At 42.5% G+C, this 25461-nt stretch overlaps 1 protein-coding gene across 2 annotated transcripts in view; it reads left to right on the top strand.

Moving 5' to 3' along the window:
- The window catches only part of LOC109402335 (protein Shroom), an 835627-nt gene that overhangs the window by 328838 nt on the left and 481328 nt on the right, over positions 1-25461 (top strand). The window lies entirely within an intron of this gene.

The following is a 25461-nucleotide window of genomic DNA, read 5'->3' as shown; positions in this document are numbered from 1 at the left end:
TTTGGGCCTTCTCAACACAACCCCCCCCCCCCCACCCCGCGTGGGCATTAGTCCATACAATTTTTTTTCGTCCATACAAAATAATCATTGGCCGAACCCCCACGCCCCCCACCCCCCTTCCTGACCACGTGGTTTATGGACAGCCCCTTCAGTAAAAGGCGGAAATTCAGTTGCAAGAAAGGAATTCAACAAATTACTCAATTAGGAATTTCTTCAAGAATATCAACAAGTGATTTCTTCAAAAGCTCTTTCATGGAGCTTTCCAGATATTCTTCAAAATAAATCTTTACAAATCCTACAGATATTGCTTCGGAGATTCTTCCCAGGGTTTCTTTAAGAATTCTTTTAGAAATTCTTACAGTGATTCACGCAGAAATTCCTATATTTCTCTTGTGGTTCCATCAGAAATATCTTCTGGGATGTTTTTAGTGTGGCAATGCACACCACGACGCTAGGACATACTGCAGACTGGGAACAAGCAAAACTGCTAAAAATTGCCCAAAAAGCTACGCAGCTTAACGCATGGGAATCCATGTATATAACTACAGCCGACCACCCGCTTATGAATGAAGATGATGCCCCAATTATGTCCTCACTTTTCCACTTGACCAAGCTGAGAATTCAGTAATATACAATGCTTCACGACGAATACTGCACATAGTAGGATTGTAGTATTAGTTATCATCGTAATCAGTCGGACATCGTCCTGTCGATGGGCAACAACGAGCCCGAAACCGGTCGACTCAAAAAGGTAATTATATCTCCTTTCTAACGTTTTGTAAGAATAATAAGTGTTGTGTCTGTCTCGCGTCGCGTGTTGATGTTTTTAGAGATTTTTGCGAAATTGGTTCAAATATTCATCCTGATATTTGAAAAAAAAAACCAATTGCAAAAAAATACTGATAAACTCTTTGAGAATTGTTCACGAAATGTTTAAAAAAACTCCCGGAGATACCTACGGATAATCCGAAAAGAAATTATTGGATTTTTTTTTGGAGAAATGGGTATAAAAAATCCTGAAACAATTTTTGAGATTATCACTTGATCTATTGCTGGATGATTGCTTTGAATAATACCTTGGAGAATATCTGAAGAAAAACCTTACTTTACTAAAAAAAAATACCTCCAAAATTTTTGAAGGGATTTCTGAAGGAATTTCATGAAGAAATTTTTATTCTTTTATACCTGGAAGAACTGCAGAACCCTTTGCAGCTATCATAGAAAAAATCTTGGAAAATTCTTTTAAAAATGCCAATCAATAGATTCTAAAGTAATTTCTGCAGCAATTTTCGAGAGAATCTTCGAAACAAATCTGAAATACGAATAAATACCCAAGAAAGTTTCTGAATAAATGGAGTAATACCTGAAGGAACCTCTGGAGAAAGTCAAGCAAAAATTTCTGGACAGTTTCGAGAAAAAATCTGAATTTCTAATGGAAAACCTTAGAGAGAGATATTGGAAAGAATCCCCGAATCTTTGTAAAACAAATCTCGTGGAATTGCATCTTATGAAGAAACGATTGAAGAAATTCCTGATAAAACCCGTGGAGAAATTCATATCGGGAGAAATCCCACAGAAAACCTCCTGAAAAAAAAATACTGAATACATTTTTGGAGGAATTCCATCAGAAATGTTTGAAGAAACGCATGAAGGAATAAAAGCATGAATTTTTGTAGCAATCCTTGAAGAAATTTCCTATAGAATTCGTTCAGGTATTCCAGGAGGAATTTCGGAAGGAATTTCTGATGATGATTAACCTGGGCTTGTTAGGGGAATATCTGTAAGTAAAAAGAAAATCGCGTTAAGTACTGTTCCTTTGAATTCCACTAAGAATTTGCATCCTTTGACAGATACGTATTTCGACCTCAACTGTAAGGTCGTCTTCAGTGTCTTGTACTTGACTTCGACTTCGGAATTTCTGGAAAAACTCGTGTACCAGTTTCAAGATCTTTTGATATTTTTTGTGAGAAACTCCTGCAGAATTCCCAAAATAAAATTTTTGGGGGATTTTCTGAAAGTATCTCTGGAGGAATCCCTGGAGAGATAATCAAATAATTCTAAGGTCAGAGATGCATTCTGAAGGGATATTAACAGTTATCTTAAAGATGAATTCTTGTTAAAAAATTCTAAGGGATCCCACATGAAACTTTGTCTGGGAACATTAAAAAAAATGATGGATCCTAAAAGAATCCCCAAACGAATTTCTGGCGGGATCCCTGGAGATAATCGTAGTATTTACAGAAAAATTTCGTGAAATTATGTTGCATGTTGCATTTTCCTGGAATAATTACTAATTAGGTCAATTCCTTGGGGGCCAGTATAGGGGCGCTGAAATTCGGAAGCCTTGAGTAAAAAGCTTTGATTTTCCTATGACAGCACTGGGTTCCTCTTGAGGTCCCTTTCCGGACTCTTCTCTAAGTCTCCAGAGATTCCTTCAAAAATTTGTGCTCGACAGCTATGGGATTACATACAAAACGTTCAGAGATGTTTCAGGAATTTTGGAACGGACATAAAGGAAATCTCATAGGAATTCTTTTATAGTTTTGTTCCAGGATTCATGCGGTGATTCTTATGAGGAATGCTCCTGGAATTGTTTCGGGGATTCTTCTGCGGAGTCCTCCAAGAATTTGTCTTGTGATTCCATCAGGAATTCCTCCTTGGACTTCTTTTGAGATACTTCCAGGGATTTCTCCCGGAATTCCTCTGGGATTTTGTCCACGGATTTTACTTGAAATTCATTCATTGAATACATGGGTTTCTGTGAAAGTTCCTGCGTGAAATCCTCCTGAATTTTCATCTGGGATTCCTCTAACGAGTTCCGATGACATGCCTCCAAGAATTCCTCACGGTATCGCTTCATAGATTCTTCCAGAGATGTTTTTCGATCAAGTCTTCCCCAGAAATTCCTTCGGGGATTCTTCCTAGATTTCTCGCGGTTGCAGTATAGTAATCGTAATCGCTCCATTAATTTCCTCTGAGATTTTGTTGGAAATTCCTTCGGAGATTTCTCCTGCGATTTATCCCGGCATTCCTCTGGAGAATCCACCCTTGATTCCTTTTGGGATTCTTCTTCATAGACTCCAGTGACCATAGAGACTCCCCCCGTATTTCGTCCAGAGTTTCTCCCGGATTTCATCCAGGGATTCGTCTGACAATTCCTCCTGAATTGTCTCTTGTGATTCCACCAGGAGTTCCTCACGGCTTACCTCTTGGGTTCTTACGTGGATTTTCACTGAGGTTCCTCTGAATTCTTCTGTGCAGATACCTTCAGGGATGCCTCCTGGACTTGCTCCAAGAATTTACCCAGAGATCGTTTTGGGGATTCTGTGAATTTCTCTGATAATTTCATTAGGGATTTATTCCAGAATTCCTTTGGGCATTTCTCCTTAGAATCCGTCCAGAGTTTCGTCCCGCAATTCCTGTGTAGATTTGTTCAAGAATTCCTCCAACATTCTTCCGTGAAGTCCTCTGGAATTTCACCCAGGAATAGTTTTAGGAATCCTCCAAAAACGCCTCCAGGGATTCTTCACGGAATTTCTCCGAGGATCACTCCTTAGTTTCTTTCAGGGATTCATTCTCAAGGAATTCCTTTGGGGATTGTACAAGGATACCTTGCGGAATCGATCCATAGACTCCTTCAGAGTTTTTTTTTATATGAACATTACCTCGCTGATTCCCCTTGTAAATTCTAAGATTTCTTGTCAGGATTACATGAAGTTCTGAATTTTGTATAATCATGCAAGCCAGCCGTCCAAACGGTATTTAAATGCTAAATTTACAGCTTTTGCAAACAAGCGTTTGATAGTAAATGTATTTTCAGCATGTCAAGTGGAGATTATATTTTTCAATTAGGAAGATGAAAATAGTTTTCGTACAAAACTTTTGTTTAAAAGAATAATAATTTTTCTTTCCAATTTTTTCCAATGGAAGCATCAGTTATATTATTCTCCGCTTTGTTTTTCATTGTCCTGATGATCGAAAGTGGCTGTCCACTCATAATAAATGAAAATGGAAAGCGAAGTACTTCCACCAACCGTCGGTCGACACCATCCTAAGTGTGGGCGCGTAAATCCGACAATTCGATCCATCGAAGGACCCCCCACAGAAGCAAGCACAGTCAGTCGGAGGGTGCATAAATTCCGGGAAAAATAATCTCACGTTCAAATATTAATATCAATAAAGTGCGCAACAAGATGGAAAGTGAGAAGAGGTCGCGAACTTTTGTGCGGTGGATGCGTGAGTGGCCGTAAATAAAAACTCTCGGTCTCGAGGGATCGACGAAAATTACGATGGCAGATTACATGCGGCGTGAAATTGAATCGAAATATCGCCCGGCTGGGTCTGGGTGTCACTTCGTTTATGTACGCGGGCCAGGTCATCGGCAAGCATAAATTAAATTAAACGGGGATCCGTGTTGGTTGTTGGGGTGCGAAAGCGATTTTTTTTTTTTTTCGGTGGGTGGCCTTCAACCTTTTCATTTGCGCAAGTCGTAATCCGGGAAACTTGGCTTCTTGACCTACTTTCGCCGTGCGATCGACTCCTCGGGATCATGTGATAACTTGGTGCAACCGTTACGGTTGAGCTCGATATCGAATGCAAATGATCATCGTTGGTGTCGTGGCACCATAACTCATGTAGCGAATCGAATTTATGCATAAAGATCAATCGGAGAGATCCTCGAATGCTTTAAATGAGCGACTTTTTGAACCCACATCTCCGAAATGGCAAAACTCGCGCGAACTTTCAATTTCCTGCCATGCAAATAAAGCATTCGCAGATTGTGCAACATTGCACCGAAAATGAGTCATAGGTACCCCCTCGCGCCATGTTACAAATGACAATCGATCAACCGATTCCATTTCGGGTGACTTTAGGTTGAATTCATTCAAAGCCGCCCGACGTTTTTGCGCAAAAGCATGACAAATTCTAAGGCAGACTGTGTGATGATCTGAGCTCGATCGGTGCTCAGCATCAAAGCTCGAACCGAGCTTCCTCCCTCTTTCGATAGTGCCGCCGTCACTTCGCTGTCTACATCATCAACAATGACGAAGGCAGTGTCCAGCATTGCGCTGCTGATTGGCCACAGGCAGGCGGGCGGCAAATGGTCGAACAGAGCGGGCGATTCTATTGCGACTGACAACCGTCATGCGCCTTAGAAGTTGTTGCAAAAAAAAAAAGAAAAATATTTACACGACCGACCGGCTGGGAAAACAAACGAGGGAGATGAGCCAATCATCCGCCCTGGAGGGATGAGAATGGTCGTCGGTTGCTGCAGCAGTCAGCACTGTGGTACAGTGACATCAATCGCCGCCATCCGTCACCCGGTCATCATCGGCCGGCACGGCGGCGACGGCCAATGAGAAGTCGTGCGCATGCTTCTGCCCGTCGCTGTCGATTGGTGCATCATCAGTGAGAATGTCGTGAACTAGGTTTCCCGTTCTCTCAGTGGGTCCAGTTCAAGTCTCTAATCGTAGGGTTAGAAAAAAGGGCTCCGAGCGCAAGCTTTGTGTAAGAAGAAGCGACAGTTTTTAACTGTTATGCTGCTGGTAGGTTGTTTGGCGGTTGCGCCATTGCACTGCTTCTGCCCCTCCAAACAATAATAAACGAAAAAAGTTGTCACTGCAGTAACATCATCGGGAGAATGAAGAGAAATCAGTGTTCACAATAACACAGTAGAAATATAATGAAACGGGCTCACAAATTTATTAGGGTATGATCAACTAAACAAAACAAAAACTTGACTATATGAATCTTCGTGTTTTTTTCTTTGTGGCATTTCCTGCCCAAAACACGACAAAATTGCCATTTTTTGACTCGATATTTTTACAATGAATGAGATTTTGTGCATGCGCTGGATTTCTTGAATCATATGCTTTGGTATCACCACATAACCATTGATCTTCTAGGTCGTCCACAAGAAACACGGAAGTTTTACCAGAAACTCAACGCATCCTACTACAGCATCGTGCTGCAAGCAGAAATGTGCAGGGTTAAGGACGACAGCATCTTGACAGGACGTGAAGAAGCAGGAGGAAACAACACTGAGAAGAACCCCTGAATGGTTTGAGGAGCGCAGACATGGAGGAACGAAGTAGCGAGAGAACGAAAAGTCTGCTGATAAGGATGTATTCTGAGCTGCACTCATCAAGATGGGCTCGGAAAAGCTGGCACTGCACTGATTCTGAGAGATCGAACAGCTTACAGAAGACTGGAAGGTAGGGGTCATTTACCGCATCTTCAAAAAATGTGTGTAAGAACTTCCACGCGAACACCTTTTTGAATACCGTCTTCAATGTGCTAGCCCAGATCATCTTCCGTCGTCTTTAACCTCAAGTGAATGAGTCTATGGGAAATCACCAAGCCAGCTTCATCGTCGGCCGCTCGACAACAAACCAGATCTTCACCGTGAGGCAAATCCTCAAAAAAATGCCGTATATACCTGGTTCCAACGCTCTACCTGTTTATCGACTTCAAGACGTATGATAGTATCGTCCGCACAGTGCTGTGGAAAATCATCTTGGACGAGAACAGCTTAAAGGCTGTGTAAGGGTTTCGTTCGATTTTTTTCCGGGAACTGCGACAAAGTGGTGGACTCTCATGTCTGCTGTTCAAAATTACTCTGGAATGTGCTATGTGATGAGCCGGACTCAACAGCCAGGTTGGACTTGGTGGACGCGTCCAAAAAGAAGTGCATGCTGGCAGGCGGAACGACGAGTGGCATGTCAATCCTAAAAGACACGGACACGTTCAATGCTTCCAGTGTGCTATTTGCTCTTTGAAGGAAGCACGACACTAGCGAAATACGAAGGCGCATCATCAGTGGAAATCGGGCCAACCGTTGGGTCCACAAGAACCTGAAGTCGAAAAAGATTCATCGCCGCACCAAATACACCATGTACAAAGCGCTGATAAAATCGGTGGGTCTCTACCCGGACTATGCACGAAGAGAACTGGAAGTGTTTTAAGCGGTGTGCGGCGAAAGATGAACCACGAGCTCACTGCATTCTACTACGAATCTAGCATCCAGAAAGTTGCTAATACACTGGAACCTGTTTTTATGCACATGGCTGGGACTGCATAAATAAAAAATGTGCATAAATTAAAAAAGGCATAAAAAGAGGGAAATTTGTGCATAAAATAAGTATTAAGTTTGAGCTTTAACGATGGAATCAAGTACGCGAGAGCAGGTCTTGCCCCTGGGCATTTGAGGTGGGGCTAAAAAAGTTTCCCTAAAGTTCCCAGAGAGCCCAAAAGAGGGGGTTCCAAGGGGCTCCAGGGGCGTTTTACGGAGCTCCAGGAGCGTTTTAAGGGCTTGCTTCAGGGAATTTGAGGAGCCTTTCATGGGCGTTCTGTTAAGATTTGTTGGCGTTTTAATAGGATTACGCGGAATTCAGAGGCATTTCAATAGTATTAAGGGGGTTTCAGGGACGTTTCAAGGGACTTTAAGGAGCAACGCTAGAGAAATCATGAGCCTTCAAAGGGCGTTGCAAGGGGTTTGAGGGGTGTTTCAAGGTATTTCAGATTCATTTAAGAGAGTTGTACGGTATTTCAGGAACATTTTATGGCCGTTCCTAGAGATTTAAGGGGTGTTTGATAGCATTTCAAGGGCGTTTCAAGGGGTTTTCTGGTGCGTTTAAGGTTTTCAAAGGCATTTAAAATTGATCAAGATGATTTAAATGGCGTTTCAGTGGGATTACCAAGGTTTCAGGGGCGTTTCGGGGTATTTTAGGTCAGGGTAGTAACCTAAAATACTCCGAGGTAGGGTAGTAGGGTTAAATCAAAATGTATTTCAGGGGCGTTTCAAAAGACAACGTAATGGGGTCTCTAAAAATCCTCTGAAACTTCCTTAAATGACTCCAAAATCCCCGTTAAACCCCCTCGGATTCCATGTAACGCACATGAGAGGCTCCGAAATCCCCAAAAACTCCTCCGCAACGCCTCTGAATCTCTCCGAAAATGCTCTGAAACTTCCTGAAATGCCTCCAAAATCCCCCTTAAACCCCTCGAACCCCGTGTAACGCACCTGAGGGGCTCCGAAACCCCCAAAAACTCCTCCGTAACGCTTCCGTAACGCCTCTGAATTTCACCGAAAATGCTCCGAAGCTTCCAGAAATGCATTCGGAATCCCCTTAAAACCACCTCGGACCCTATGTAACGCACCTGAGATTCTCCGAAACCCACAACACACATTCCCAACGCCTTTGAAACCAGCCTTAAATGCTCTGCGACTTCTTAAAATGCCTCCGACACCCCCTTAACACCCATTGGACCCCATGTAACGCACACGATACCTTCGGAAACACCCCGTAAACGTACCTGTAATGCCTACAAAACCCGTCGAAAATCCTCTGAAACTCTCTCTGCAATGCTTTCGAAATCCCCCTCAGATAAACGAACCAAACCCCCCCCCCCCTCCTAAGATCTCCTGATATCTTGCTGCACCCCCTTGGGACCCCCTAAAACGCCCCTGTACCTCTCCTTTGCTCTCCCTTATAAACACCTCCTGGCCGCCATTGCAATTTCCCGTATATATTATATATTCTTATGCACAATATTGGATCTGAGTAGCTTTCCCTGTTTTTATGCAGGGCATAAAAAAGGTGCATAAATTAAAAGTGCATAAAAATAACATGCATAAAAAGAGGTTTTAGTGTACAGGGATACGATGGGCAATACATGTTGTGAGAATGTCAGACAACAACCCTGCGAAGCTGATGTCGGTTGGTTGAGCAAGAAGGAAGTCTCAGAAAAAGAAGGAACAAACTGGGACAAAGGAGGGTCTCATGAGTACTTGAAAATCGTACCAGAGGGTTTTCAGGAGGTTTCAGTAGGATTTATGCGACATGTTAAGGTCGTTTTATGGGGTTTTAAGGGGGGCTCTGTGGATTTCAGAGTATGTCGGGGGCATTTGGTACCATCATGGTTATTTCTGGAGGTTTCTAGGGCCTTAGAGGGTTTCCAAGGGCATTCCTGTGGTATTTCAGAGGATCTTGGTGGGTGTACATGGACGTTTTATAAGGTCTCATCGATTTCGTATGGTTTACAGGAATGCTTTAGTTTAGAATATTTCAGGGGTTTGTGTGTTTCATAGGGTCTTACTGGATTTACAGGTTTTTTTTAGAATGCCTCAGAGATTTCAGAAAAAAACCTATGTGAGTTTCAGAGGGACTTAGAGGATTTCAAAAAATTCTAAGGGCGTTTCAGGAGTGTCTGGGGTCTTACATGTTTAATTGGTGTTTCAGAGGGTCTTACATGGGTGTTTAAGTAGTTATCATGGGTTTCAGGAGCGAATTACGATTAAATATAATGAAGCATTACAAATGACATGTTGTAGTGGAACATTACAAATGCATAATAAACTTCTAAACTAAAGCATCATGTGGACAGAACAACACAGAACATATATTTGGCCCTGTTATCCTATTGGATAACAATTTCCGATGAGCGAATGACGAGGTTTCATAATTGTTGTTGGTCCATCAGTCAATCCTGTAATCGTGATTTATTTGGCAGATTGTGTTTTTGTTAGTTGCTTTTATAGATTGATTTTGGTCTAGGAATTTCCAATCCTAAGAGGCAAATCTTTGCTCTTATGTGCGGAGTGCAATCAGCACTTTAGCAGCACGTAATTGGCAAAGTAATATACTTCTGTTCAGATAGCCAGGCTGCTATTAAAGCACTTGCTTTGGCCAACTCCAGGTCGAAGATAGTTATCGCTTGTCGAACTCAAATCGAGGAGCTGAATTCAGCAAACGCTGTTCACCTTCTATGGGTACCTGGTCATTCTTCCATCGCTGGAAATGAATTGGCTGATGAGTTAGTTCGCTCTGGAGCATCACATGACTTCATTGGCCCTGAACCAGCTATTCCGATATCGAAGTGTTGGATTAAGCTTCAGATTCACACCTGGGCTGTCACTCAACACAGACAATATTGGAATAGTTTGGAGTCATGTCGTCAAACCAAATTTTATAGTGCTGAGCCATCTCTACGGGTGGCGAAGTATCTAACTAATCTGTCTAAGCAGAATTGCAGCATGCTGGTCAAAGCATTGACTGGCCACTGCCGACTCAGCTATCACATGACGAATATTCAGCAAGCTGATTTATTTGCCTGTGATAACTGTGAGTCCGATTATGGAACTTCGTATCATTTGATATGTAACTGTCCAGTTTTCGCGCAACTGCGTTTCCGAGTATTCGGTAAACACTTATTAAGTGAAACGGACTTCAGAAACATGAATCTTCAGGATATTCTGTTGTTCTTAACCCGCTGTGGTAAAGAGCTATAGGCTCTCTTTCGCTTTATGCGTTATTACAGTGCCCTTTTCAGGGCGCTGTTTGAACCCATTGTGGTACGCTTGTGCGTTAGTACCCTCTTCCAGGGTATTTTTCCTATTTCCCTACCTGTCCCTATCCCCATCCAAATCCTTTTTCCTTCCTTTTCCCTCAGGTAGATGATGAAATAGGCTGTTATTTTGGCGATGGCACAAATGTCCCAAATTGAGGATAACGTGCCTCTGGAGCCGGCCTTCTGATACCTGATACCGATAAACTAAAGCATCATGTGGACAGAACAACACAGAACATATATTTGGCCCTGTTATCCTATTGGATAACAATTTCCGATGAGCGAATGACGAGGTTTCATAATTGTTGTTGGTCCATCAGTCAATCCCGTAATCGTGATTTATTTGGCAGATTGTGTTTTTGTTAGTTGCTTTTATAGATTCATTTTGGTCTAGGAATTTCCAATCCTAAGGGGCATTCTGATTCGGGTTCCAATATGAGACGTTTACAATTTCATGTCCCTGTTAGGGAATCATTGTTATATCTGATATCTGATGAGATCTCATGGGGCTTTATTACCCCAGAGCAACTATAAATGTGCATGAAACTTAGAGAAAAGTTTACAAAGTCTAATAATAAATTTGACACAAAAATGAAACTTGTAATACGCGTTTCAAAGAGTACCAGGGAGTTTCAGGGGCTCACAAGGTGTTCGAGGGGGTTCCCAGAAGTGGTTCAGAGGGTTTCTATGGGTTTCCAGCTTCCAGGGGCGCTTCCGACGACGTTTTGGAGGAACTCAGGGAGTTTCAGGAATGTATTGAGGGCTCGCGGCTTGGAAAGGTTTCCATTGGTGTTTCAGGAGACTGGAGAGTTACTGGAGTGCTCCAAGATGTCACGGAGAGCAAGAGGTTCTATGGGAGTTTCTGGGCGTCTCAGAGGCTTTTAAAACGGTTTCAGAGACGTTCTAGTGCACCTCAAGCTCAAAGGGTTTCCAGCGAAAGGAAACATTGCAGGAGCGTTCAGGGTGCTTTCAGAAAAAGTTCACATGGGGTTTCAAATAGTGCTTCAGGGAGTTTCCAGGAGAGTGTTTCAGGGAGGCTAAGGGAGATTCTTGAGGCTCAGGGGTGTTCCAGGGATCTTCAGGGTGTCTCTGCAGCTCCAAGAGATTTCAAGAAGGTTTCAGTGGAATTTCGGGGGCCCACAAGGTATTTCAAAGGCGTTTGGAGAGGTTTCATGGGGAATCAGGTGGTCACATGACCGCTCAAGGGGCGTTATTAAACGTTACAGAAAGTTTCAGAGTGTATCAGGTTTCATGGCTGGTGTTTAAGCGATTTTAGGGGGTTTCATGGGCGTTTCAAGGGAGCAAATTAAATCCCTCTAAAACGTTCCTTAACCTCTTGGCACTTCACTGGGGCTGTTCATAAACCACGTAGACCAAAATTTGGCCATCTTAGACCACCCCCCTTCCCCCTCGTAGACTTTTGTCCAAACAAAAATTTTGAAATTTGTGTGAAGCGTAGACTTTGGTCAGACCCCCCCCCCCCCCCAAAAGTCTACGTCGTTTATGAACGGCCCCTCTGAAGCCCATCTGAAGTCCCTGAAACACCATGGAACCTTGTTCTTTCAGCCTCTCCTGATATGCCTGAAGTTCCCACTTGGACCCATCTCGAACCCCAGGAGTGAAACATGTTTTGGCGACTAAGTTCCTTCATGCAAAGCCCTGACTTAATTTACGCAAAAAATCCTTCGTTTTATGCCTAGTTTTAATTTATGAACATTTTTAATCTCTGCACCCTCAGTCCATAGCATATCGTTTCCAGTGTTATTCTGTCTCTCAAGCCACCGGGCGCCACTTTGAAACACATCTGAACACCTTGACCGCCCCGCAACACCTTGAAACGCCTTTGAAATCTCCCTGAAGTGTGTAAGTGTGTTAAGGGCGGAAGGGACGGTCGGGGAAATATCCGCCATTGCTCTGTTGCTACTAAGATGGTAATCTCAGATTCTACTTCATATTTTGCAACAAAAACCTATCACTGTGTATGCTCACTTGCAGTGCATATGCTGATTGTTTTTCAGCATCTTCAGTGCGATAGAACTCGAGATTACCATCTTCAAAATCGCGAGGCAAATTGTTAGAAAGAGAGGCAAGATAGGAAAAATAACACGGTGTCCCGTTTCACCTTAAGAAATGTATTTGGTTAAGGTGAAAAGTACGCAAAGAGGACGGGGTCGAAAATTTACTATTTTAGCGTTACGTACTTAATGGATGCTCCCTAAAGCCCAACAAAAACTTCCTGAAACGCGTGAAAAGCCCTATGAAGCCCTCCTGAAGCTCCTCTGAGAGCCTGTAAAGTCTCATAAAACCCTCTCAATCTTGCAGCAACCTCTCTCAAACCCGCTTAAATGCTTCGAAATGCCTTGTAACCCTACTGAAGTTCACCTGATAGCCTGTAGAGTAAGGTGGCCCACACTTATACACAGAAAAAAATTGTCATGTAAAATTCACCGAAAAATCATGCACATAAAGGGAATGCTAGAATTAGTGCATATTAACATGAGATATCATGTAAAATTACGTTACGTTCGTGAAAATTTCCGCTAATAGTCGCGTAACCGGTTGGTGTTCATGAAGGTTTCCGCGATGGTTGGCGGAAATTTACACGATGGTAATTTTACATTATATCTCATGTAAAAGTGCACTAACTTTAGCATTCCCTTTATGTGCATGATTTCTCGCTGAATTTTAATTACATAATATTTTTTTCTGTGTATGATAAACAAAAATTTCGAAAAATCTGTTGTTTTGGACGCTCAGAAGCTACGTTCAAAATTTGAGCAAAATCGGTTGAGCCTAAGGGGGCGCTCAAAACGCTTGAAGTTTGTATGGATAAACTTGGCCAAATGTATGCAGAAATTTTAAGTTTTCGAATTTTGCCGCTAGGTGGTGCTGTAAGCGTTCAATAATCAAACTCTTTGGTATTATTGTAGGTGACTATATGCCAAACAACTTTGTCGAGGACCGCAAAGTGATCCAACGTGTTTTTCCAATACATGTAAAGGAATATTATGTATCAATAATGAAAACTCAATACTTTGCCTCACTTTGCCTAGGGTTTTACTTTTTTCGCAGCCGTCGTATCACTTTGCGGTCTTCGATAAAGTTCTTTGACATATAGTCACCTACAATAATACAAAAGGGTTTATCTGACATAACGCCGACCAATTTTGAACGTAGCTTCTGGGAGTTCAAAACAACTGATTTAGGAGGTAACACTTGGCATTTTTCGAAGTTTTTGTTTTTCATATAAGTGTGGGCCACCCTGTGTAGAGCCTCCTGAATCGCCTTTGAGCGCCTTGAAACATCTTTGAAAACCCCCTTAAACAGCCCCACCTTTGCCCCCGTTGCTCATCTAATAGACATCGAAGCTTCCTAAAGCTTCCAAGACCCTCTCAGAAACTCCTGAAATCGCCTGGTGCCTTTTTATACGCCTAAAACGCTCCTAAAACATCTTTAAACGTCTCTGAAATCTCCTTAACCTTTGGTAACTCGCGCGGTTGGCCACCATCGTCAGCACCACGCTAATGATGAGTACAAAAAACGATCTTTTTTCAACGTGTTGTACAAAATACAACAGCGCGATCGCTCGAGAGTTAAAATGTCCCTGGAGCTCAACTGGAATTATGTGAAAACTAGGCTGACCAGATTTGTCCCGTTTGAATACGGGACATATTTCAGAAACTCAACAAAAAGCAAATCAATGTCCAAAAACAGGACTGCATGTTGTTAATAATGCTATTTCAGCTGGAAAGAACGAATAATTGAGTCAAAATCATTTACTATGCTCCAGTGACGAATGTTTGAAAATTTTGTTGTCCCGTTGAATACGGGACGCATGGTCAGCCTAGTGAAAACCCCTTAAACTCCCAGGATCCTGGCCTCGCGTGCCTACCTTAGTGTATTGTGCATCATGCTTCACCATCGTACCCTCTGTACTTCTCGTTCTTGTCATCTCGTCTTAGCTGTGCGATTATGTGCATCTTTGCTCGGCATTCTCAAAACAGGTCCAGCCCACGGTATCTTTCCGGCTTCATTCGATCTTCTGATTACAGGGTTTAACGTACAGCTCATTACAAAGTTCAACGATATTGTGGGTCATCCTTTGCCTCAGTACACCGTTCTTCTTCATTTTTCTTTTTTCTGGCGTAACGTCCTCAGTGCAATAAAGCAAACTTCTCAGCTCATAGACTTCTATGTGGACACTTTCTTTGACAATTCACTATTTTTTCCTGTGTTTATCATGTAGCAAGTTCGAAGATATTCTAAAACTTGAGGAGTCAAGAAAGTTATCATGACAAAAAGGTTTTGGATCAACCGGGATTCGAATCCAGATACCCTTAGCATTATCTTGTTGAATACCCACTCGTTTAGTGCTTCGGTTATACGGGCCCTATTATTATGCGTTTGGTTATGTAAAACTTTTCTTTACTAATTTGTATTTTTTTTTTCTTTTTGCAGGTACGTATCACATCAAACTTCATTTCTGTTGAATGATTGGATGGACTCAAATTTTGTGAGGTAAAAATATGAAATTTTGTTATAGCTCATCAGCACATTAGTGGTAATTTTTCACAAAAGGGATATAAGACTTGTGAGATGATATCTTCCGCAAGTTTGTTTTCATACAATGTGAAATCACTGCAAGCGCCACTGAAGCATCATTAAATCAAAGTACATAAATTCAAAGTCAGATTAACTAGATTAAAGGATTCCTAATCGCACCGCAGAGATGGTGGCACAGTTTTCTTATGACTGCACAATTAGGCACAAGAACTCATTGCTCATCGTCGTACGCATATACGTCATTATCGCTCTCCCAAAGGCGGCGGTGGCGCGGTTATGGGCCCAAAACCTAAACAACAAAAAAATCACATTCTCCGCGATGCTCAGTGGCTACCCACCGGTGGACGCCACCACCGTAGTCATGAAACCCCCATTTGGACGTCCACAACCAACGAAGGTGCATGAATTAAAAGCGCTAATTAAATTAATTGAATTTTATTAGACCACTTTAATGGTGCTACTACCTGCCAACTTAGCTGCGGACACCGCGCCGGCAGAGCAATTGCAATCGCTTCAGGTGCAACATCCCAGGCTATGATCATCATCATCATCATTACCGCAATCATCATTACGGCGCGGCGCAGCGCCCTGTATGTGCGCTGCGCTACTACTGCTCGTCACTTTATAAGCCATATCATAGGGCCTGATTATCAACTCATTTCTGGACGGGCATAAATTGATTTCATGATAGGATGCACTCCGGTGAGTTTTGGGAAGTGGTCCACGACGACGTCTCGACTGGTTGCCATTTCTGTTTTCGGCCTTCTGACCTTATTCTACACGGCACGCTACGAGTTGGTACTAGGAGAAGGAGGCTTGGCACAAGCTCAACGTTATCCGCGCAACAACAATAGCAGCGAAGGCCTGTGCCCAATTCTTCTCCATGATTGACCTTTCCAAGCCACGTTGCCGCGGTGTAAAACTCTTGCGCCCTCCACAAACCATTCTCGTCTCGCACGTTGCTGCTCACGAGAACACGCGAAATTTGGAGCAACACCTCCCAGGCCGAGGAGGACTGGAAGGAAAAGTTCACTGATACAATTAGATGTGTAGAGCTAGAGCGCAAAGAGCGAGCCTCAACTGGGCCACTATTGGTTCCTAGCGCTTGGGATGAGGACTTGCTATCGCACCCGAAAGGGAAACCTCCTCAAGAAATTGAGGTTAGATTTTATCCAAAAAAAAAGCGAAGCGAGTTATGGTCCCGTCCCCGCACCGTCGTCGTTGATTCGCTCTCGTTAAGGTCACAGCAACATCGAACTCGAACAGCCGAACCATGTGCTCTCGTTTTTCGTGCGCGCACAATTACAATAGCGCTGCGCTGACTCGGGGGGAGATGCGGGATAACAACAGATCGAAGAAGTTGGCGAAACGATGCTCTCCGCTCCACTCTTTACCGCGTAGGAACTGCCGGGTTCAAAGTTGATGATTTGACAATAAGGTCCGCGTCGAAACCAGCAAGGGGACTTCGGGGGGACGGGAGAACCATGTAGCGAAAGTACCATCTCATTTTCGTCGTCGTCATCGCCGTAGTGTTGTCGTTCTCGTTATGGTCCGCTTAGAGACTAGGGTCTCTAGCGAGAGGGTTGATACAGTTTAGAGGTTGTTGGGTGGTTCGGTTCGTGAGGTTTATTAATAAAGATGCGAATTGAAGATCGCGGGTAATGAAATCGAGGACGAGATGAAAGCGAAATGGGGCCAGATAGGAAAACGGGTAAACGTTGAGTGGTGATGGTTGAGATGGTTCGATGATGGTACTTTCGGAAGAACTTTGAATGTGAAAGAACTCTACACGCATTTGAAATTTTGTCCTTAGTTTATCAGAGTTTTCTACAAGATTCCTTGAAATTAAAAATTTCTTCAGAGATTCCTTTAACATTTTTACCAAGGATTTCTCCAGATATTCCTTTAGAGATCCCTTCAGAAGTTCCCTGAGAAATTCATCCAGTAGGATTCTGGGATGCTTCTTGGATGGATTTTCATGTTTTTTTTTTTCAGAAGATCTTTTAGGGATTCTGGTAGGAGTTTCTTCTGTAATTAGTTTAGGAGGATTCGGAAATGCCTCCTGGAGATCCATCAGTGATTCATGAAGAAGATCCTTCTGGGATTCTCAAAGGTGTTCCTTCAAAGCTTAGTCTAGGAGTTCCTTCAGGGATTCCTTCTGAAGTGACTTCAGGGATTCCACCAGAATTCGAATCCAGGAGTTCCGTCACGGGCTCCTACAAGAGATCTTTTCAGAAGTTATTCTAGATTGTTTCAAAAGTTCGTTTTGGGTTTTTTTTCTAGAAGTTTGTTTTAGGTATTCCTTAGGTAATTCCCCCAACAGGAGTTCCCTCAGGTATTCCTCCAGAGGTTCCTTCAGAGATTCTTTCATGAGGAGTTGATTCGGGAATGCCTTCTGCAGATCCATCAGTAATTCCTCCACAAATTACTTCAGGAACTTCTACAGAAATTATTCAAGGAGCTCCTCCAGGGATTCCTTCTTAAGTTACTTCGGGAATTCCTTCTGAGATTAGCCCAGAAATTGCTTCAGAGATTCTTCCAGTAATTTCTGGAATTCCTGCAGTAGTTCTTTCAGAGATCTCTTCAGGAGTTCCTTCAGGGATCTCTCCAGAACTTCCTTAAGAGATTCTTACAGAGGATTCAAGGATGCCTCCAACATAATCCTCTCATTCCGGGATATTTTTTCAGAAAGATTCATGGATGCTCCCAGGATTTACATCAGAGACTTCTCCTACAGGAGTGATTCTTCTAGAATTTCTTTATGACTATAGGCATATCTCCATGATGCTTGAAAAGTCTTTTGGTATTCCTACACAATTCCCCTCAACAATTCAAACAAGAGCTTCCTCAGGTATTCTTCCAGACGTTCCTTTAGAGATTATTTCAGGAGGATTCGGGAATGTCTCGTGCAGATCCATCAGGAATTCTCCCAGAAGTTTCTTCAGAATTAGTCAAGGAGCTTCTCCAGGGATTCAAGTTCCTTCAGGAGTTCTATCAGAAATTAGCTCAGGAGTAGTTTCAGAGATTCCTCCGGGAATTTCAGGAATTCTTGCAGAAGTTCCTTTAGAGATTTCTTCAGGAGTTCCTTCAGGGATCTCTTCAGGATTTGCTTGCTTAAGAGATTCTTACAGGGGGATTCAAGGATACCTCCAGCATAATTCAGGGATTCCCCCATTCCGGGATAAGTTTAGCAGTTCCTTCTAAGATTTCTCCAGGGTTTCCTTAGGGGATTCCTGGAGAAGTTCGTTTAGGGATTTTCCAGGGATAACTCCTGTAGTTTTTTTTTTTGGAGATTTTTCCAGAAAGATTGACGGATGCTTCCAGGTTTTACATCAGAGATCTCTCCAGAGGTTCCTTCAGTAATTCCTACAGGAGTTTTTGCAGGGCTTCTTCTAGGAGTTCCCTCTAGAATTTCCTTAGGACTATATGTCTCCAGTATCCTTGAAGGAAGTTTCATGGAGTTCCTACAAGAATTCCTCCAGGAATTCTTTCATGGGATTCTCCAGGATATCTTTTTGGAATTATTTCGGGGATTCGTCTTAAAAATCTTCCAGTGATTCCTTTAGGAAGTCTTTCTCCCTGTTGGAAAAAATCCCCCTGAAAATCTCTCAAGAATTCCTCTTGGAAGTTGATTCGGGGATTCCCCTGGGATTTCTTCGTGGATTCCTCCTGGAAATCCATCGGAGATTCCTCGTAGAATTCTTTCGGGGATTCCTCTTGGAACTCTTCCGAGTAATCCTTCTGGATTTCCATCCAGGATTCCTCCTGGATATTCTTAGATGATTCGTCTTAGAAAGAATCCCTAAAATGTCTTTCTGGGACTCCTCTATCTTATCTTGTACTTATTCTGCTTGGCTATCTCTTGGAATACGATAAAAAATTCAGAAAAAAGGTTTCTGACCCTTTAGGTTTTCGCCAGGTTAGGAGAATGCTCCAGGAGTTCCACCAGGTATCGGAATTTATTACGAAATGAATCCTGGGTTTAAACCAAGAGATCCTCTTGAAATTGCTCCAACAGTTGCTTTGGAGATTGGCCAAGGTGTGCTTCAAAAACTCATTTAGAACTTCTTTCGATGTTTGCTACAGAATATCCTACAGGAATATTGTCATGTTTTTTTTTTCTGAAATTTCTGGTGAATATCGTCACCAGTTCTGTCTGGCATTCTTCCAAAAAATCCTTCTTTAACTTACCCAAGAATTTCTTCAATAGTTCCTTCTGGGATACCTGCAGAAGTTCTTGAATTCTTTCAAGAGCTTTGGCAGAATTCTCTCTATGATGGTCTTCGGAATTCTTCCTGGATTTCTTACTACGTGTCCTCCAGAAGACCTTCTGGGAATCTTCCAGGAGATTATTCTAGGTATCCTCTGGGAGTACCTGCTTTGGCAGATCTTTCTGGAGTTTCTTCTGAACATCTTCGAAAAAAATCTTCTAGGAGCACTCCTGGTATGCTTTTTTAAAAGCTTCGAGGAATTATTTCTGGGATTACTCCAGAAGTTCCTTCTAAAAATGTAGGAATCTTTCAGAAGTATTTTTTGAGATCCTTGCAAGAGTTTTGTTTTTTAATATTATTATTAACTCTTTATTATGGGGAGATTCAGCCCTAGGCTGGTTCATATCCGGAAGTTCTTTTTAGAATTCCTTCAGAAATTCGTTATGAGCATCCTGCAGTACTTCCTGTTAGGATTCCTTCGCGAGCTTCTTCTGGAAATCCTCCAGAAGTTCCTTCTGGGCAACTACCAGAATTTCCATTGGGTAATTAGGTGAATTTAAAAAAAAAATCTGGAGCGTTTCCAAGAATTTAAGAATTCTTCCAAAAATTTCTGAAATATGGAGGTTTTTAAGGGTTTTAAGGGAGTTTCAGTAACGGTTCAAGGGGTTACAGAGCCCTTGAAGGAGTTTCATGGGAGTAAAAAGGCGTCGGGAAGTAGGTTTCAAGGGGGCTTCATGGTGAGAGGGGGTTACATTAAAGTGTAATGACAGACTTTCGCTTCAAACCGCCCTGAAATCCTTATGAAACGCCTTTAAATCCAAATATTTTTAAATCCTTCTGTATTTTCCTTGAAACATCGTGAAACTCCTTTGCAAACCAGTGAAATCGCTTTGAAACGCCTATGAAAGCCACCTAAAATCCGTTCTAAAATCTCATAGTTTCCTCTAAAACACCCCAGAAATCATCGGAAACCCCATGAATCTCTTAAATCAGTTATAAAACCAATTAGGCTGATACAAATTTATTTTTGACTTTTTGTCCCCCCCCTTTAAAATTGTTTGGCTGGATTTCGCATTTTGAGGGGGCAGATGAAAAATATTTATCAAAATATCGGGTCTTGCTGAAAATTCTTCAACAAATCCGATGAGTTTTTAATATTTTTCAGAATAAATGCTTTATTATTTTTATCCCCCCCCCTCGACCAGCCAAAGAGTGGTGGGACAAAAAGTGAAATAAATATTTGTAACGGCCTTATAAAACCAAAATTAAAGATATTTGGTTTCATGACGGTTTTCAAAATCTGTACAAGACCAACTAGTGTGAATTCTTTGAAGTTCTCCTAACCAACGAAGAAACACCCAAGTAACATTTTTTTATCCTAGACTAGAAGGGCTTCTTAGAACCACTACGAAACCAAAATAAAAGATGTTTGGTTTTATGACGGTTTTCAAAACCTCTACATGAATAACTGGTCATCAAAATGTCAGTCTACATTAGAAGTTTCAGGGTCGTTTTAGGGGATTGGGTTCCAGAAGATTTTTAGAGATGTGTCAGGAGCGTTTCAAAGGTTTGAGGAGGCGTTTCTGAAGTTGCCAGAGCGGTTACGAGAGATTTCAGGGGATTTCTAATGGGATATAAGAGCATTTTAAGGACTTTCAGGAGAGTTTGAGGGGCTCCCAGGGCGAGCGAGGGGTTTTAGGGACATTTCAGGAGGGTTCGAGAGGATTAAATAGGGTTCCAGAGGGATTTTCAGTGGGATTTAGTAGCGTTTCAAAGGGATTGAGAGGCATTTCAGGAGTTTTCCGAGCTGTTCTAATGCAACTTCATAGGATATTAAGGGATTCAAGGGGCTCCAGGAGTACATGCAGGGGGTTCTAGGGGCGTTCGGAAGATTTCAGAAACGTTTCAGGAGCATTTGATGGGATTCTATTAGGTCCCGAAGGAATTTCAGGATTTTCAATTGAGCTGTAGAAGCGGATCAGTAAGTACTTAGGCTTTTGAAGAGTAGCAGTGGGTTTAAAGGGCTTCAGGAGGTAGTTTTCAAGAAACTTCAAAGAGTTGCATTGAAGTGTAATGAAAGTCTTGCCCCACAAACCACCCAGATTCCCAGAAACTCTCATTAAACGCCTCTAAAGCCACCTGAAACCTTCTTAAATCCTTCTGTATCCCCGGGAATCAAGGGATTGCAACTCCGCGGAAAACCACTAAAATCGCTCTGAAACTTCCATTAAAATTACTTAAAACTACTCTGAAACCTCATTGAAACCTCCTACATTCCCCTGAAACGGCCGTGAAATCATTGAAACCCCCTGGAGTCCTTTGAAATGTTCTTGAAAGTCCTTCGTACTTATCTGGAAGATGAAGGGTTTTAGGGCCATTTCAGAAGATTGGGCTCCAGAAGGATATCAGCAGAGTTTCAGAAGCGTTTCAAAGAGTTTCAGATGGTTTCAGGACCGTTTCAGGAGTTCTCAGAACGGTTAGTGGAGATTTCAGGGATTTTCTAATGGTGATTAAGAGGATTTTAAGGGGTTTAAGGGGCTCGAGAAGGACATGCACAGGATTCCATGGGGCGTTCTTGGAGATCCAGGGACGTTCCAGGGACGTTTGAGGAGATTCTACTGGGTTCCAGATGGATTTCAGAGGAGATTTAGGGACGTTTCAAAGAGTTTAAGAATCGTTTCAGGAGTTTTCAAATGGGTTCGAAGGTGTCCAAGAGTTCTAATGGTGTTTCAGTAGCGGTTCAAGGGGTTACAGAGAGGCTTTTAAGGAGTTTCAGTGGTTGTGTTCAGGAGATTGGTTTCGAAGTGATTTCATGGATTATAGGAGGATGCATCACTTGCGTGCGCAGCCTTTTCTTTCTTTCTTTTTTTTCTCGCTTGTTCATTTTGTTGGGCGCAAGAAAGAGCGAGATAAAAGAGAGGGCAAAGTGCCCCCTCTATTATCTGTTTCTTTCGCGTGTTTGTTTACGAGAGTGAGTGAGAAAAAAGAAAAAGCTGCGCACGCTAGAGGGATGCATAGAAGTGCAATGAAAGACTTTTCCCACAAACCGTTCTGAAACTCTCATGAAATATCTTTGCATCTACATAGGACCTTCTAAAATAAGAGTCGGTCAACATTAGGGGTGTTAGGGCCGTTTTAGGGGATTGGGCTCCTGAAGGTTTTTGAGGAGTTTCAGGAGCGTTTCAATATTTTCGAGAGGCGTTTCAGGAGTTGTCAGCACCATTAGAGGAGATTTCAGGGGTTTTCTAATGGAACTTAAGGTGATTTTAAGGGTTTTAAGGAGGGCTAAAGGGGCTTTAGGTGGACATGCAAGAGATTCCAGATGCGTTCTTGGGGTTTCAGGGACGATTAAGGAGAATTTAAGGGGATTATATTTGGTTCCAGAGAGATTACAGAGGAGATTCAGGAGCGCATCAAAGGGTTTCAAAATCGTTTCAGAAATTTTCAGAAGGATTCAAAGATTTTCAAAGGTTGTAATGGAATTTCAGAAGCGGTTCAAGGGGTTACAGAGACTTCTAAAGACTTTCAGTGGATTTAAGGGGTTTCAGGAGGTAGGTTTCAAGGCGACATTATGGGTTTTTAGAGTTTTATGGAAAGTATAATGAAAGTTAAAGACCCAACACTGTTACCAAAAACCGTCCTGAAATCCTCTGAAATGCCTCTGAAGTCACCCGAAACCACCTGAAATCCTTTCTTACACCCACTGCACTCCTTCTAATCTTCCCTAAGAACCCCTGAAACGATCTGAAATTTACTGAAACACCCTTGAAATGTCCCTGAAACACTTGATACTCCCCTGGAATCCCTGGGGTAATTGTTGACGAACTGCTTAAAGGAAGAAATGAACAAAATTCATGAAAAAGTATGTACTTTATTGATTTTCTGGTAAATTTCTGGTGTATTTTAAAGTATAACTCTTACAGCATTGATAAACATTTGGAAAGTACTTATGGAGGAATAATAATTACTGACGACATTTAGAAATTTCGAGCAAAACTTGAAATTTAACTCTTAACTACGATTTTTTGATCAATTTCTGGTAGTTTGCTTGAAAGAATCTATTCTTTTTTATTCCATGGAGACAAGATTGAATCCTGGGAATGCCTTTGGACCATTATGACGGAGTAGTTCAATATGAACTTTGTGTTTGTCGAAGTCTTGCTTCCAGCTTTCGATGGCCATATGTGTTGGCCCGGTAAAATGTTTCCGTGGGTTTTCCTGCATGTTTTGGCTCGCGAAACGGAGCAAAATATTTTTTTCCGTGCAATAAAAGAATGTGAAGGCCGAAAGGACTTAAAACTACGAAATACTAATGGAACGATCGCTTTGCTTCAAGAGGTTCTTCAGAAATCCCTCCATAGAGTCTGACAAAGCCCCTGGGCTCACAAACATATAAAGTTGTGCTGTCCCGTGCAATGATCGTTTCGGCCATATGGACCGTTTTGTTTTGGTCACGATCATATGATTTTGAAAGGCACTTTAGCCATACCCGTTGAGGTCCACCGAATGAACGAACCACATGTACATTAACAGCAGCAGCGTAGGTATGAGATAAGTACCCGAAGAGCCCATAGGTCGAAATAAAGGGATTGGCGTACAGAGCAGATGGCCCGCCACGCCGATCGTTTGTAAATGTATGGCGCAAGCAGCACCACTAATTAGTTCAGTTGACCTACACTCCGATTCAAGGCACGCAGCAAAAGTACTTGAGCCATCCACGATAGATGATGCTTCACAGACCCCGAGAGTCTAGAAGTAGGGCTCGTCTCGTCACGTTACGCATCTGACCGCCCGACTCGACCCCCAAAGATTGCGGGTTTTATGGGATCCCATTAGGTCGCTTGGTCGGTCGCTCGGAACTGGGTCAGACCACACGGCGACACTTTTCCGGCTTTATGACCGCGCACTAAAAGCGCTCAACAACCACCGAATGGTGATTGCCTCGTCTCACGACAGCGCAGCGGCGCAATCTTGGTTCCTTCCTTCCCACCGCGGCGCGCCGCAGCCGCCGCGTAATGTGAAACCGATGACAAAAAAGCACCACAAGCTCGAGGGATGCTCACGGGGTTTCCCGGAGTCGGTGATGCTGAATAATATATCTTAATGGTTATGCTTATGGGCTTTCGTGTGCCCACGACTGTCTCGCGAGGTGGCTTCATTTCCCAGCCAACACGAACGGAACAGAACGACGAGAAAGAAAGCAGCAGCATTTGAAACGATTATGATCATCATCACCATCAGCCCTAGCAGCGCCAGCGTGGTCTATCGTCGGTGACCTCTGCTGGTCCGTAATGGAGCAGCTCCGAATAGTCTCTAAAGAGTCGCGCGCGGAAAATCATGGTCATTGCGACCAATACGAAGAGCACTTAAAACGCCGATCAATACCACGATATTGGTTCGGTAATTATTTCTTATGGACAACTTGGCTCAGTTAGGTACAGTTTCGTGGGAAAAGCTGTGACGAAAAGTGGAAACCGTTGCACCATTGGTCACCAGTACGGGTCATCTTCAACGACAACGTTGTCGTTGAAGTTCGCCCTCCAATGATGGGACGGTAAATTTGTTGGTAATTATCGATGTTGGGCTGTTTTAACAGCCTGGGAAATTACTCGCTGAGTTGGCGAAACTAATTCAGGTACTTGTGCTAGAGCTCTTGCTTTTGTCTCTTGCAAGTTTGCCAATGGGTGATTTAGGAAATCATGAAACTTGAATCGAAATGAGCTGAGGTCAAGAAACTGGAGCAATTGAACGATCAACCCCTTTTCAATCGATAACTACCGAAACGAATGGTAATAACAAAGAGCCACAGTTACGAAATTTTTGTTCAGTCGGCAGGCTATTGTTCTGTTATTTTGCTCTTTATTTGCCTTTCTTAACTCATCTAAGTTCAGGGCTCCACTGCTTACCCATGCCCACCCTCACTGATACTTAATCTACTCGTTGAACAAAGCTATGAAATACTGCCTACAATAGGCTGTTATCATTAACATCCAAGTAACATACATGAAATATAAGAGTAACGATAGCGCAAGTTTTGGTTGTATAGAAGTTAATTTTTCGTTATTCTAATACAATGCTTGAATAATGTCAAATTAACGTCTATACAACTCCAGGTAACACACTTGCTACAGTAAATCTACGACAGCGCAGGTTTTGGTTATGCATAAGTCACTGTGATTTACTTCCAGCAATTAAGTATTTATTTGTTAGAGAAAAGTGACCGTGACTTCTGTGCTGCCGTGAAGCCTGTGCTGCCGCAATCCTTCAATGACAAGTGTGTTACTGAGGTCAAAACTCTAATATGACATGCATGTTGCTTGGGTATATCTGTCAGCAA

Source organism: Aedes albopictus, chromosome 2 (assembly GCF_035046485.1).
Source record: "Aedes albopictus strain Foshan chromosome 2, AalbF5, whole genome shotgun sequence".
NCBI lineage: Eukaryota > Metazoa > Arthropoda > Insecta > Diptera > Culicidae > Aedes > Aedes albopictus.
This window is presented reverse-complemented; position numbering and strand designations above follow the sequence as displayed.